Raw genomic sequence first — 13,535 nt, 5'->3', positions numbered from 1 at the left:
TTAAAGATATATAAAGTCTATGTGACAAAGGCATTGCTTTCTGAGAAAAAAAGCAGACAATAACCAATATAAAATGAAAGCATTGGAGGCAGAGGTGGCTTGAACTACTTCTGATGAAAAGGAAATTACACATTGTAAAATCCTGCAATCAGTAATTAAACTGTAATTTAATTTAGAAAATGAATGGCTTGAGTTTTCAGTTACATTCTTCCTTGTATAAATAGAATCAGCATTATCTCTGATTCAAAAAGCAATAATAATGATATTGACAGCAAATAGGATGCCAAAAAATTAATTAATAAAAACTCTTTTAAAATGGTTTTTAGATCTTCTAAGAATTACTATTAAAGAAAATAATGTTGATGGTGAGACATAACTTAGGAAGAAAGAAAAATTATTTGATAAAACATCAAGATAAAAGTAGGAACTAAAGAAAGTGTTACTATTAAATCTGTAAGATATAAAATATTGGCATACTTGACCATATCCATATTATTAAGAGCATTCGATCACTTTTTATGAAGTGAACATTGTGAAGGCACATTGCTTAGATCAGTGATTCTCAAAGTGTGATCTCCAGACCAAGAGCTTCAACATCCTTTGGGAATTTGTTAGAAATGACAGTTCCGAGACCCCAGCCAGGCCCACTCTAGGGTAAGGCCCAGCAATCAGTATTTTAACCCTCAAGGTGATTCTCACTCAACAATAATTTAATCCATTGGTTTACAAAAAGGCACAAAGGAAATTAAATTATTATTTTCAAATTGTAAAAGAACACTAAAAAGAGGAAGTTACATTACAAAAAAAATAATAATTTGTAAGCATATTTTCCCAAAGAGTTCAAATATGAATAGAAACTGTGTTAAATAAAAATGGTGCCTTGGAACTAATATTATACTATAAGTTAACTAACTAGAATTTAAATAAAAATTTGAAACATTAAAAAAAGAACATGAACTTTTCCAAACTGTATAACTGAAACATGAAAAAACATAAATCTTACAATTAATAGTATGCTGTCAAAAAATGAATTATATTTCCTATATAAGAAAATATTTTTTAAAAAATAAAGAAAATTCTTCATGTTGATCAATGTCCAACTTTTATCTTCCATATTTGCTTAAATTTGAAGAAGAGATGTAATAATGACACAAAGAATGTAAAATAAGGGGCTTCTGGGTGGCTCAGTTGGTTAAACGTACAACTCTTGGTTTTGGCTCAGGTCATGATCTCACGGTTTGTGAGTTCGAGCCCTGCATTGGGCTCTGTGCTGTTAGCTTGGGATTCTCTGTCCCTCTCTCTATGCCCCTCCCCTGCTCATGCGCTCTCTCTCTCTCTCTCTCTTCCTCTCAAAAATAAATAAACTTAAAGAAAAAAGAATGTCAAATAAGATAAAAATTATGTGGTGAATAATGGATCCCTTACAACTTTGATATCAGTTGGAAAAATCAATTATTTGCTATTCTCCATACGGTGATAACATTGGTTATTCTTACATGATGGTGATGGTTTCTAATAGTAACCATAATATGTACAGAAGTGTAAAATATTCCAGTTTATGCCAATTTGATACCAATATGTTTAAAATCAATCATTAAGGTATCAATCAGTCAATAAATAAACACACTGTCTTAATTTCAGAGCATTTTGCATTATGTGTAAAGCACTTTTTCATACATTATCGTACATTATTGCTCCAGTAACACACACAGATTATGTCAAAATATATCTTTTTTTTTTTTAATTTTTTTTCAACGTTTATTCATTTTTGGGACAGAGAGAGACAGAGCATGAACGGGGGAGGGGCAGAGAGAGAAGGAGACACAGAATCGGAAACAGGCTCCAGGCTCTGAGCCATCAGCCCAGAACCTGATGCGGGGCTCGAACTCACGGACCGCGAGATCATGACCTGGCTGAAGTCGGATGCCCAACCGACTGCGCCACCCAGGCGCCCCTCAAAATATATCTTTATACCAGATCAATTTTATAGAAATACTGAACTATAAAAAATGCAGAATAGCAGATTAGTGAAAAATGGCACTGCATCTAAGACAATAATGTGGCTGTGATGCCTGGGTGGCTCAGTCAGTTGAGTGTCCAATTTTGGCTCAGGTCATGATCTTGCATTTGTGGGTTCAAGCCCCACGTTGGGCTCTGCTCTGACAGCTGGGAGCCTGGATCCTGCCTCAGATTCTGTGTCTCTGTCTCTCTGCCCCTCCCTCACTGGCACTCTATCCCTCTCTTTCTGTAAAAAGTAAATAAACATTAAAAAACTTAAAAAAAAGAAAAGAATGTGGCAACTATGAAAAAATATGTAAAAGGTAATGCTATGTTTCAGGGAGGGTCAGGTCTATAAACTGCTCTTTTTCTGTTCTTTTTTTTTTTCTACTCTTCATATTGGATGATCTGCAATTACACTCAGGGATATTGTCCAGAGTATAATTTTTTGACAACAGGAAAAAATTATTGTAACCGTATTACTAATTTTATGTGACCTACATCCTTCATGAGAAGAATTCTGAATGAAGCTTTAATGCTTATGAATACTTTTAGTTCCATGGCCTATTTGTTATCCCTAGGAGGTGGGTATTTAATCTGTCAAACATTTGTAAAACACCAAAAGCAGTACGGCCTTTGACCTGGGTCACTAAAATTGTACCCCATTCTAGTGACTTTTTGATTTCACCCAGCAGGTCCCATACATATGTACCATGCTTTAAGAAGCATTCAGGCAGAGTATGATCTTTGACTTCTGGCCACCTGTGTCCCATACTTTTTGTGTGAAAGAAATAAATGACAGGCATGGAGATTAAGTCCAGCTCTCCTTTTTTTATTCAGGTGTATTGCCAGCTGAGATGAATGACCCCCAGGTGCCTTAATTTATAATATTTTTTTTACTGTTATAACTTGTAGCAATGCATGTGTTACTGAAAAATTATCTTAACATTCTCTGTCACAAGTGGGTTCTATTCTTTAGTAAGCAAGGATATCAATCTGATAAAAAAAATTGAACATATTGCATGCACACATACATATGCATCCTTAATTACTGCGTGTGTTTTCCATATTAATGTCATCATCATTGTTTTCAAATCCAGAATCTTTGACATTTTGAAATGATTTCCATGAGCTTACAAGGGGGTTTTATATATTACAATTCCAGAACCTATCCTGGGGATAACATTTGGAGATTCTGTTGTTAGCAAATTTCATTTTAACAGTTCTAAAAAGTTCTATGAGAATCAACCACATATATTGGGACCTCACTAATAAAGAATAAAATTGAAATTATTATTTAGTTTCCTGTCACTCTAACCCACTTCGTCAAGAGATAATTATTAAACCTCTACCACATAGCAAGACCTTGCCTTTTCACAGTTGGAAAATATAAAGCTGAGTGTCTTCCTTCTGAGACTCCGATAAAGGAGATAAAACAGAGGCACAAATAACTATAACATAGGAGAGACTGCCCAGGTTCCCAACATAAGCAATGGTTTATGAGGGCTTGCCTAAGAAAGATGAGGAGAAGCTTCATGGAAGACGTGGCATTTATCCTAAGATTTGGACGACATATAGGATTTCAACAAATACAGGTAAGAGAGAAAATAACCCAAGCAGAAGTGAATAGGGTGATCCATTAAACAGAGGGAAAAAAACAAAACAAAACAAAACAAAACAAAACAGGGCCTGTAAGGAAATGCCAATTCTGTATTGAGTTGATAATAAGATAAGCAAAGTAGTGAGACTTAAGTAGGAAAACATGGAGGGAGGATACTAAATGCCATGCTATCTCTGAGTGATTTATTTGCTTAGCATAATAGTCTCTAGGTCCATCCACATTGTTGAATCACCAAACTGTATACCTGAAACTAGTATTATACTGTATGTTAACTGTAATTTGAATAAAAACTTTAAAAAAATAAATGCCATGCTAAGGAATTTTATAGCAATAAAGATTTGAGAGTCATCAGATTTTTTTAAACAAGGCACTAAATGTTGACAAGAGATTTTGAAAATTAGATTGGACCAGTAGAAAAGATGACTGTTGGATTCATATAGAGCTGATTTCTATTTCCAAATATTTTTAAAAAATTTTTTTACTGTTTATATATTTTTGAGAGAGACAGAGACAGAATGTGAGTGGGTTAGGGGCAGAGAGAGAGGGAGACACAGAATCCGAAGCAGGCTCCAGGCTCTGAGCTGTTAGTTAGCACAGAGCCCGACATGGGACTCGAACTCATGAGCTGTGAGATCATGACCAAAGTCGGTGGCTCAACCGACTGAGCCACCCAGGCGCCCCTCTATTTCCAAATCTTAAACCTCTTAGTGATACGAATAAACATTCTTCTTGTGCTTCAGTTCCCTCACCTCGAACAATTAGGAAGAACTACTTTTCTATCAGGGTCCCTGTGAGAACTTATTCAAGTAACACGTGCAATACATCCTATCTGGGCTACAGTAGGCGAAAAAAACCTTGGCCTTTCTCTGTTGCTCAATAGTTTAATAAATGGGGAAGTAAAGACTGGAAGTAAGAAAATAAAATGTAAATATGAACCAACTGCTAACAGAATATTCATATTTTACTTTTGATAAAAATGTTGATGTATTTTGGTATAAAACATGTTTTCAGCATAGATTTATCTACATGTTTATAATACATACAGTTCAATAATATTTAGCTGGTCTAATTTACCCTACCATATTTCAACATCATGGATGAAAAGTTGAAACTGATGGTTTAATTTCAAGTCATACACCTTAATCACATAGATAATGTGCTCTAATATTTGGTTATATAAGTCGAGTGAATCTGCTCACCAATTACTTGGTTTTAAGTCTCTGAATTTACTTTAGACACAGACTGTTCTACTTTGGCAACATTCTAAACTGTGCTTTAATCTTAAGAAAAAAATTACCCCCCATACTCGCACATACATAAAAGTAAGACAGTATTTTTCATAATCTTTACTGCACATACGAAAAAGCATGGCCAATTAAATCAATTTGTTAATTTAACAGACTGTTAAATCAGTTTATTTGTTGTTAAATGTTACAACACAATCCCCAACCCAAATATGAACAATTTGAAACATGTACATAACTTTTTTTTCTAGCTCTCAGTTCAAGGGATACATAAAAAAATAAAAAATAAAAGTCAAGATGGGTCACCGTAAATGAATAAATGTCTCCCGTCAACAGCATCTGATTTAGCATCTCATTTAAAGCATCCCTCACCAAAAATCCTCTTTAGTGAATTGCACTGCCTTTTTTAAACATTAAGTCATTAATAAATAATATGACTTTAGATTCTACTGATTTGGCTCTGTTTGCAGAGGCCACCAGCTCTGTTAGAACATCATCTGGAGTTCATTATGGGAGGATGATGGGTGCTGAGATAAAAACAAATTTAAATAAATAAAATTAATAAAATCTAAAACACATCCTGCACGTTGCCAAATCTGACTCTCAAATTTTGCCTTCTTAAACCTGTCCCCTACCCATAATCCTCTTCGCCATGTTCATATCTCCTCTCGTGAATGTCCAAGATTGTTAAATGAAGCTAGCAAGGGCCTGAGGCTAGGAGCTGACCGAAGAAGACCAGGGGTGAGAAGAACAGGGGTGAGAAGGCAAGGGACACTGCCAAGGGACTGCAGGGCTGCAGAGGGAGAGAGCCTCTGCACACACATGATACACTTCCTGCTGGAGAAACATGGCCTCGCCTGGGCCCTCAAAGTAATGGCTCTCACATTTGAGCTGTACATGCAAGCATTGCTGTACTGTGCAGGGTCAGGAATACCTGGTGCGTCTCTGCTCACTCTAAACAAGTCTTATTTCCAGACTTGGAGATTTGCGTTTGGGATTATTCCTATATTAAAAAAAAAATCCCACTTTATTGAGGCATAACTGGCATACAGAAAGCTGTACATATTTAATGTATATAACTTGATGGGTTTGAAGATAAGCATATACTTATGAAAACACCACCATAATCCATGCCATAAACATGTACATCGCTTCTGAAAATTTCCTCCTGCCATTTTTATTATTATTTCTTTTTTGTATGATAGGAACACTTAATATAAAATTTGCCCACTTACCAAATTTTTGAGTATGCAATATAGTATTGTTTCTTATAGGCACTATACTGTATAGTAGATATTTAGGACTTATTCATTTACATAACTGAAACTGTGTACCCTTTGACTAACACCCCCCGGGTCTCCCTGTCCCCAGCTCCTAGCAACCACCATTCCAATCTCTGCCTCCATCAGGTTCACTTAACATGGGTTATTTCAATAAATTTCTGTAAATGTGGCAGTCCTTGTACTCATATCTGTTGAAGCCTGGAATGGATTCGTTGCCTAAGAAAACTCATTCGTTTCTGAGTGGCCAACATGCCCTTACAAATTTGCAAGAACAGATATTTTACTCTAAGAAATTAGGTGATGCAACTTTCACCAGGAAAAAATTATGCAGTATGAATGCCAGATCTAAATACATTCTAGAAATATAATAATCCAAGTAGGTGCATACTCATAAAACCACATTTTACTGAAAATAGGTGGACGAAGGATGACAATGGGGGAGGTTATATCCAGTTTTGAATTTCCTTCCTTTTACTTGTCACCTTCCTTCCCACCCTTCACACCTTTTCTTTGTTCTCCTTCTTTTCTAATGACTGAGAATGGGAACTGCTACATGTACCACTAAATTTAAATTGGAGGAAACTAGACTAAGTTCGGACAAAATTTGGTCTACGTCCTTGATGCAGTCTTGACCTCTTAGACACTGGCAATGATTTTCAGTGACACATGCGTAGAGGCCAGTGTTCTAGACAACACTGCAAAATCAGAGAGATTTATGTCCATTATCCAGAAATCATGATTTTACTCCTTGTGTAAGGATTCAAGTTGCCCAAATTTGAGAATCATTGGTTTAGTAATCAGGAAAGGAAACAACAATCAGTTAAAGCTGGTGCAGTTCTGTGCTCAGTCACTTGCTGGCTGTGTGACCTTAGGTTAAATTCCTTAAACTCGATTTCTTCCCCCATAAAATGGATAGGGTTGTTGTGGAAACTTCAGAAGTCAATACAAAGTGCTCACTCTTTAGTTCGTAATTAATGGTAACTATTCTTATTAATACTTTCGTACCACTGGACCACAACCACTTCATTACCTAGCTAGGGGATTTGCTAGGTAAATAACAAGCTGACAAAAAATTTTTAAAAAATATTATTTCAGACAGACTTTAAAGGTTAGCTTTGAAAAATAAATAACAATGGCCTCCAAAGGGCTCATACAGATTTTTGAAGCTGATATAAAATATATTCAAGAAGAGAGCTGAATCAAACTCTGTTTAAGGCAATGTGGTGTATATACTACGGGAGAAGTGATCTTGCAACCAGATAGAACTAGGCTTACACAGAATTCAGAAGTTTACTTAATTTCTCTGATTCTCATCTTTATCATCTGTAAAATGGGGATAACAGTACGCATTTCACTTAATTTTCTGAGGAAAAATGAAATGCAAAATATGTAAAAATGATAACACTATCATTTATTATTTATTATAACAGGTATTGTACTAAATGGCTTATATGTTTTATCTCAGCCCTGCATATCACAATAACCCAATGAGGTGAATGCTGTTATTTTCCTACTCTACTTGTGGGAAAATAGAGACACAGAAGAATTAAGTATCTTTATTAAGGACAGCGACCTTTTCAGCGCAGAGATATGGATATAAGTCTAGTTCACTGAGCTCTGAAGCCCAAATTATATTCCATAAATATAGAAAGGAAAATTTAAAAATATGAAGCACCTACTAAGTAAACATTTAACAACACATCGGATCTGGAAATTTCAGTGTGATAATCTTCCATTTTTAAAATTTTCTCATTTATTTCACTTATAAACAAAAATAAAATTTTAATATTTAAAATGAGAACTGGGCATAAATGGACACCCAGTTAGCAATGATAAAAAATTACCATATTAATACAAGATTGTTAGAAGCACCAACTCTAAACTTTCAATGTAAATCTCTCCTTTTTTTTTTTTTTAACGTTTATGTATTTTTGAAAGAGAGAGAGGGTGAGAGAGAGAGTGCAAGCTGGGGAGGGGCAGAGAATGAGGGAGACAGAGGATCCAAAGCAGGCTCTGCATTGACAGCAGAGAACCTGATGGAGGCTCAAACTCACAGACCTTGAGATTGTGACCTGAGCTGAAGTTGGACACTTAACCAACTGAGCCTCCCAGACATCCCCCTCCTCCTACTTTTATTTATTTTTTTTTAATTTTTTTAATGTTTATTTATATTTGAGAGAGACAGAGTGAGAGCTGGGGAGGGGCAGAGAGAGAGGGAAACACAGAATCTGAAGCAGGCTTCAGGCTCTGAGCCATCAGCACAGAACAGATGTGGGGCTCAAACTCACAGTGAGATCATGACCTGAGCCCAAGTTGGATGCTTAACAAACGAGCCACCCAGGCACAGTGCCCTCCTCCTACTTTTAAAGAAAGTACACAAGAATGCTAAATATTAGTCCAGATAGTTATTTTTTTAATATTACAATATACCTTAATAGAGAAAGTAATGTAACTCATTACTAAATTAAACATTAATTAAATAAATTAAAATTAAATAAACAAAATCCCCTTTATTAATAGAGAGAAAAAGGTAATTATTTTTAAAATGAAAAGTAATTCCATTTATACTTATCTATTCACATTTTTTAAGCTACATTCTGTTTGGATTTTTTTTCAGCCTTATTGAGGCGTAACTGACAAAATTGTAAGATATTTTAAATGTATAATATGATGATTTGATATACATATATGTTGTGAAAGAATTCCTACAGTTTGATTAACACATCCATCACCTCACATATTTATCTTTAGGGGTGGGGAGAATGAGAACATTGAAACTCTACTCTCTTAACAAATTTCAAAAAAGCAAGTATATTTACCATGTATAATTATCAAGTATAATTACCATGTTATACATTAGATCCTTAGACCTGATCCATCTTAAAAACTAAAGGTTTTTACCATTTTACCAACCATTCTTGATTTCTCCCATTTCACCCTTCAGGTCTTGGACACCACTTTCCTACTACGTTTCTAGGAGTTTAACTTTCCCTATACTTTATCTCAAAATCCTTTACTCTCACGTAAGATTTCATGAGAAGCAAAAAAAAAAAAAAAAAAGTCTACATAATAGGAAGGAAATATGAACTTGGCCACTCTTTGGGTATATGCTCTGACTTCTCTATGTTTAATATTAGCAAATGGAATATTGAGATGTTAAAGATGTAATGAACATGTTTTCTATTTTAGGGAAAATCAGAGAAACTGAGGCTGAGAAGGCCTATCCAAAGAAGATGCCATGGCTGTAGCATGTCAATGCAAATTAATTTACCGGAATTCTGTATTATATCTCACTCTTGAGTCCTTAGTTCATGGTATAATATGGTGAAAATATATCTTTCACCTGTGTCACAGCTTTCCTAGCTGACAGCCATACCCTGGACCTTTGTAACTTCATTAAGCTGACAAATGTCACCTAGGAGACCTCTTGAGATATAATTCTGGTATACATTGTCCACATGGGATATCTGGACATTCATAATAAGCATGCTTTTTCATAACTATATCCAGGCTTAGTTTGACTTACACTTGTCATTGATCAGTGTATATCTTAGAGAAAGTATATTATGTTGATACCAACACTTATTCTGTATTTGTTAAATTATTAAGGCTATAATGAGAAAATAAAATTTATTGACAAAACATACTATTAATAGCTCACTGTAAAAAAAAAGCTGAGAAATCTTTGTGAAATACCTTCAAAATGTGTGCTTCTAAATAAAAGGAAAAATTTTAGCAAGAATTTTTATCATCTTATTTACAGTAATAGTGTGTATCAAATAAATTTCTACGCATTTTTTTTTTTGCAGTTACAAAGGAGTATTTAGATGCTTTCATGACAAGAGGTGCAGTTCTGGGTGCTATGGAGAATACTTTAAAAAATGACACAGTCCGGTGTGGGATATGGAGCATGATAAAAAGTAATCATTGTCAGACCAGTTAGGATAAATAACTAGGAGGAAAGAGATTAAATCCAGATGTGGTTGGGAAAAGCTTCCGAATGGAGATGGTGTTTCGACCAGTTTTTAATGGATGGGCATTCTTTTTTGATTACGTTCTTATATACATCTATGTCGTACAACTGATTAAACATTATTGTACTTTGTATTAGTTAATATATAGGAACTGTGCTTTCAGCATTGCCAACTCTGCCTAGTTTAGTCAGCTTCACTTTGTGAGGTAAGCTGTATAATGGAATTTCTATCTTTCTCTTTGCTGACCAGAATCAACAGATATTCACAGATGGCTCAGACTTGCCTCTCTGAAGAAACAATAACATCTTCTGTTAAGTGAATATTAAGGGCTACTACCAGTGTCTGATTAAAAAAAAAAATCTATTTAACATCACAACTAAATATTAACTGATTAATACTTATGTTACACTAATGACTATTTAAGTTTTAAAATTAAAATTTCATATTTATTGAATTCCTTGAATGAATTGGAAATTAACTTGGTAGTATAATTTTACATGTATATCTTATTAAATTAGTAGTTAAGATCATAGCCCAATTCCTACCATAAGGTAGGCACCTGATCATTACCTGTCAGATAAATTGAAAAGTTACTTAATTCCAGGGGCGCCTGGGTGGCTTTGTTGGTTAAGCGTCCAAAGTCAGCTCAGGTAATGATTTCGTGGTTTGTGAGTTCAAGCCCCACGTTGGGCTCTGTGCTGACAGCTCAGAGCATGGAGCCTGTTTTGGATTCTGTGTGTGTGTGTGTGTGTGTGTGTGTGTGTCTCTGCCCCTCCCCTACTCACACTCTGTCTTTCTCAAAAATAAATAAACATTAAAAAAAATTAATTACATAATTCCATATTTATTTAGACTCTTCTTGGAGCCCTTTTCTTCACACATTTTGCCATCATCCAAAGAAGCATGCATAAGAGGACTTGAGTAAAAATCTCCTCCATGAGTATCATTGTATTGATCAGATTTATGGATGAAAGCTATGGAAGTGTCAGCATGATCCCTGATCTTCCAGCTCTAACAAGTCTTGATATTCACTGAAATCCAGAAGAGAAAAGCAGGAATATGTGGATGGGAGACGAATGTGATCTTGAAAATGCTGAATATGAGATCCGATGACAATATGAAATAATTATCTGAAATTTATGGGAAGATCTGTGCTGGAGATGCTCATTTAGATGTTATCAATGTGCTCATGAAAACTGAAGCAGTGGCGGAGACTGAAAATTCTGAAGTATGCAGGGTAAGAAGAGTGGAGATCATCAGGAGAGAGCCAGGGTTGTCTAACACAGGAAACTGGTACCATGTGCTTGTCAGTGCAACTCAGGTCCTGCTCTTTTGCTGCAGTTTATTGGCCACTAGGGTGGGAGTTAGAGGGGCTTTATTAAAGCTGCTGACTTTAATGTCCCCCTCAGCTTGACTAAACTGCGGATAAGCAAACAAAACCACCTGCCTGGAGGCAGCACAGCCCTCCACGGGAATAGAAGCTCTTGAACTCAAGACCTTCTGTGCCTTACTCTGTATACTTTTTCATCTGGCTATTCATTTGTATCCTTCATACTAAACCACTAACATTTTTTTTTTAAATTAAAGAGTCTACCACAACTTAAACTATCATAATCTATATTAAATATCTGTGCATATCTAAATATGTGGGCTTTTGTCTGCATCTGCTTTAAACTGTGCTTCTCTTTAAAGATCTGGAAAAGAGTTTATATTTAGTTAATTCTTGTCTCATTTTCCATATTAAAAATGCTTAGATGTATCCATAGTAAAGGACTGTGGTGAGGATAAAATGGGATAATGTATGTAAAAACATTTTTTTTTAATTCTGAGCTTTAAGCTTCGTGTGTTTTTGTATGTTGCCTGTGTGTGACTGGAGGAAGTTTTTCTCTTCCCAGATCTTCCTGGAATATATCAAATTACCACCATCACACATCCAGGAGCTTGAGCAAACTAAAGCAGCAATATAAAAAGGGATACGAAAAGGAATACAAAAAGGTAATGCAGCTCAAAAAACAAAATATGGAGACACTTTCATTACAGCATATGTGATAAAAGCAAAGACGCTAAGAAGACACCTCTCTTGGACGAAAAAACTCTTTTTGTCTTGTGCATGCTTCAGACACAGGACCCAGAATGGCCTCTCTGCCACTTCTACCCCCATGTATCATCTACAGTGGAGCTAAATGGACTGAATGACTAACAACTTCAGGCTGGTAAGAGGGGAACCAGTGCAGCCCCAAAGGAATGAAGCATAGCAGTTAAAAAAAAGGTGAGACGGGGGCGCCTAAGTGGTTCAGTGGGTTAAGCGTGGGACTCTTGGTTTCAGCTCAGATCACAATCCCACCGTTCATGTGTTCCAAGACCTGGGTCAGGCTGTGTGCTGACAATGTGGAGCCTGCTTGGGATTCTCTCTCTCCCGCTCTCTCTCTGCCCCTACCCAGCTTGTGCTGTCTCTCTCTCAAAATAAATAAACTTAAAAAAAAAAAGGCAAGAGGAGAGGATGTGTCTAAAAGAGCGAAGCATGGTTTCCTTCCTCTAAGGAGAAGAGTGGTCAGAAAGACTGAGTATGAGAACAGAGATTAAAGGCCCCACACTTTTGAAAGAAGCTAGGAGATATATTGAAAAAATACATGAGCAAACTTCAGACGCCACTCATGATAGATGTCATTTAGGTCAAAAGATCCAACTGGGTTTCTGTGAGTTTGTTAAATTATCTCCATATTACAAATTCAATGGTTAATCCTCATCATCCTCTTAGGTGACATCTCATTAGTTTTTGGCACCACTGTTTACTCCCTCCTTCTTGAAACAGCCTTTCCCTCTGGACCATCATCCTCTCAGGATTCTTGTCTACCTCACCAGCTGCTCCTTAGGAGTCCTTTTTTGACATCATGCATCCCCTTAACCTCACTTCTGGTTTTAATGCACACACTGGCTTTTTGGTTTATTATGGAGCTGATGACAAGTGGTACTACCATAAAATAATAGACAAAACCCTAACACAAATTGCATATTTTTGCTAAGTAATATTGAAATGACATTGAGCGTCGTAATATGTTTCACAGATTCAAAAGAAATGTGAAGAAGGAGTATGACAAGTTACTCATTACTAATCACATGCTTTTTTAGGTGTGTTGGATTCAAAATACCTGCATTGGAGCAGTCAGCATTACGTTCAGCTGTACTCTGCAATTTATATAAAGCACACTGTCATCAGTTATACCAAACTAACGTTGGCAGTTTTAATTTTCTGCTTTTATAGTTTTGTTTTCCTAAATTTTTAATTTTTAGTTATATCAGTGTTAAAAGCATAAGAAATATTTGTACCTAACTTTATGTTTTTCTAAATTAAAAAAGAATAAAAAAATTATATAAGGTGATGCTGGTGTTACATAATAATCTGTTTTTAAATAAT

At 35.6% G+C, this 13,535-nt stretch overlaps 2 long non-coding RNA genes across 2 annotated transcripts in view; one reads left to right on the top strand and one right to left on the bottom strand.

The window, feature by feature from the left end:
• Positions 1-13,535, bottom strand: part of LOC123599148 — a 242,242-nt gene that overhangs the window by 26,259 nt on the left and 202,448 nt on the right. The gene's annotated exons all lie outside the window — the stretch shown is intronic.
• LOC123599152 lies at positions 11,105-12,097 on the top strand. Its single transcript, XR_006713005.1, has 2 exons — positions 11,105-11,357; positions 12,016-12,097. It is a non-coding gene; the product is annotated as an uncharacterized LOC123599152 (long non-coding RNA).

The sequence above is a fragment of the Leopardus geoffroyi genome, chromosome A1 (genome assembly GCF_018350155.1).
Source record: "Leopardus geoffroyi isolate Oge1 chromosome A1, O.geoffroyi_Oge1_pat1.0, whole genome shotgun sequence".
Lineage (NCBI taxonomy): Eukaryota > Metazoa > Chordata > Mammalia > Carnivora > Felidae > Leopardus > Leopardus geoffroyi.
Note: the sequence above shows the minus strand (reverse complement) of the source record. Positions and strands in the feature narration are given on the sequence as shown.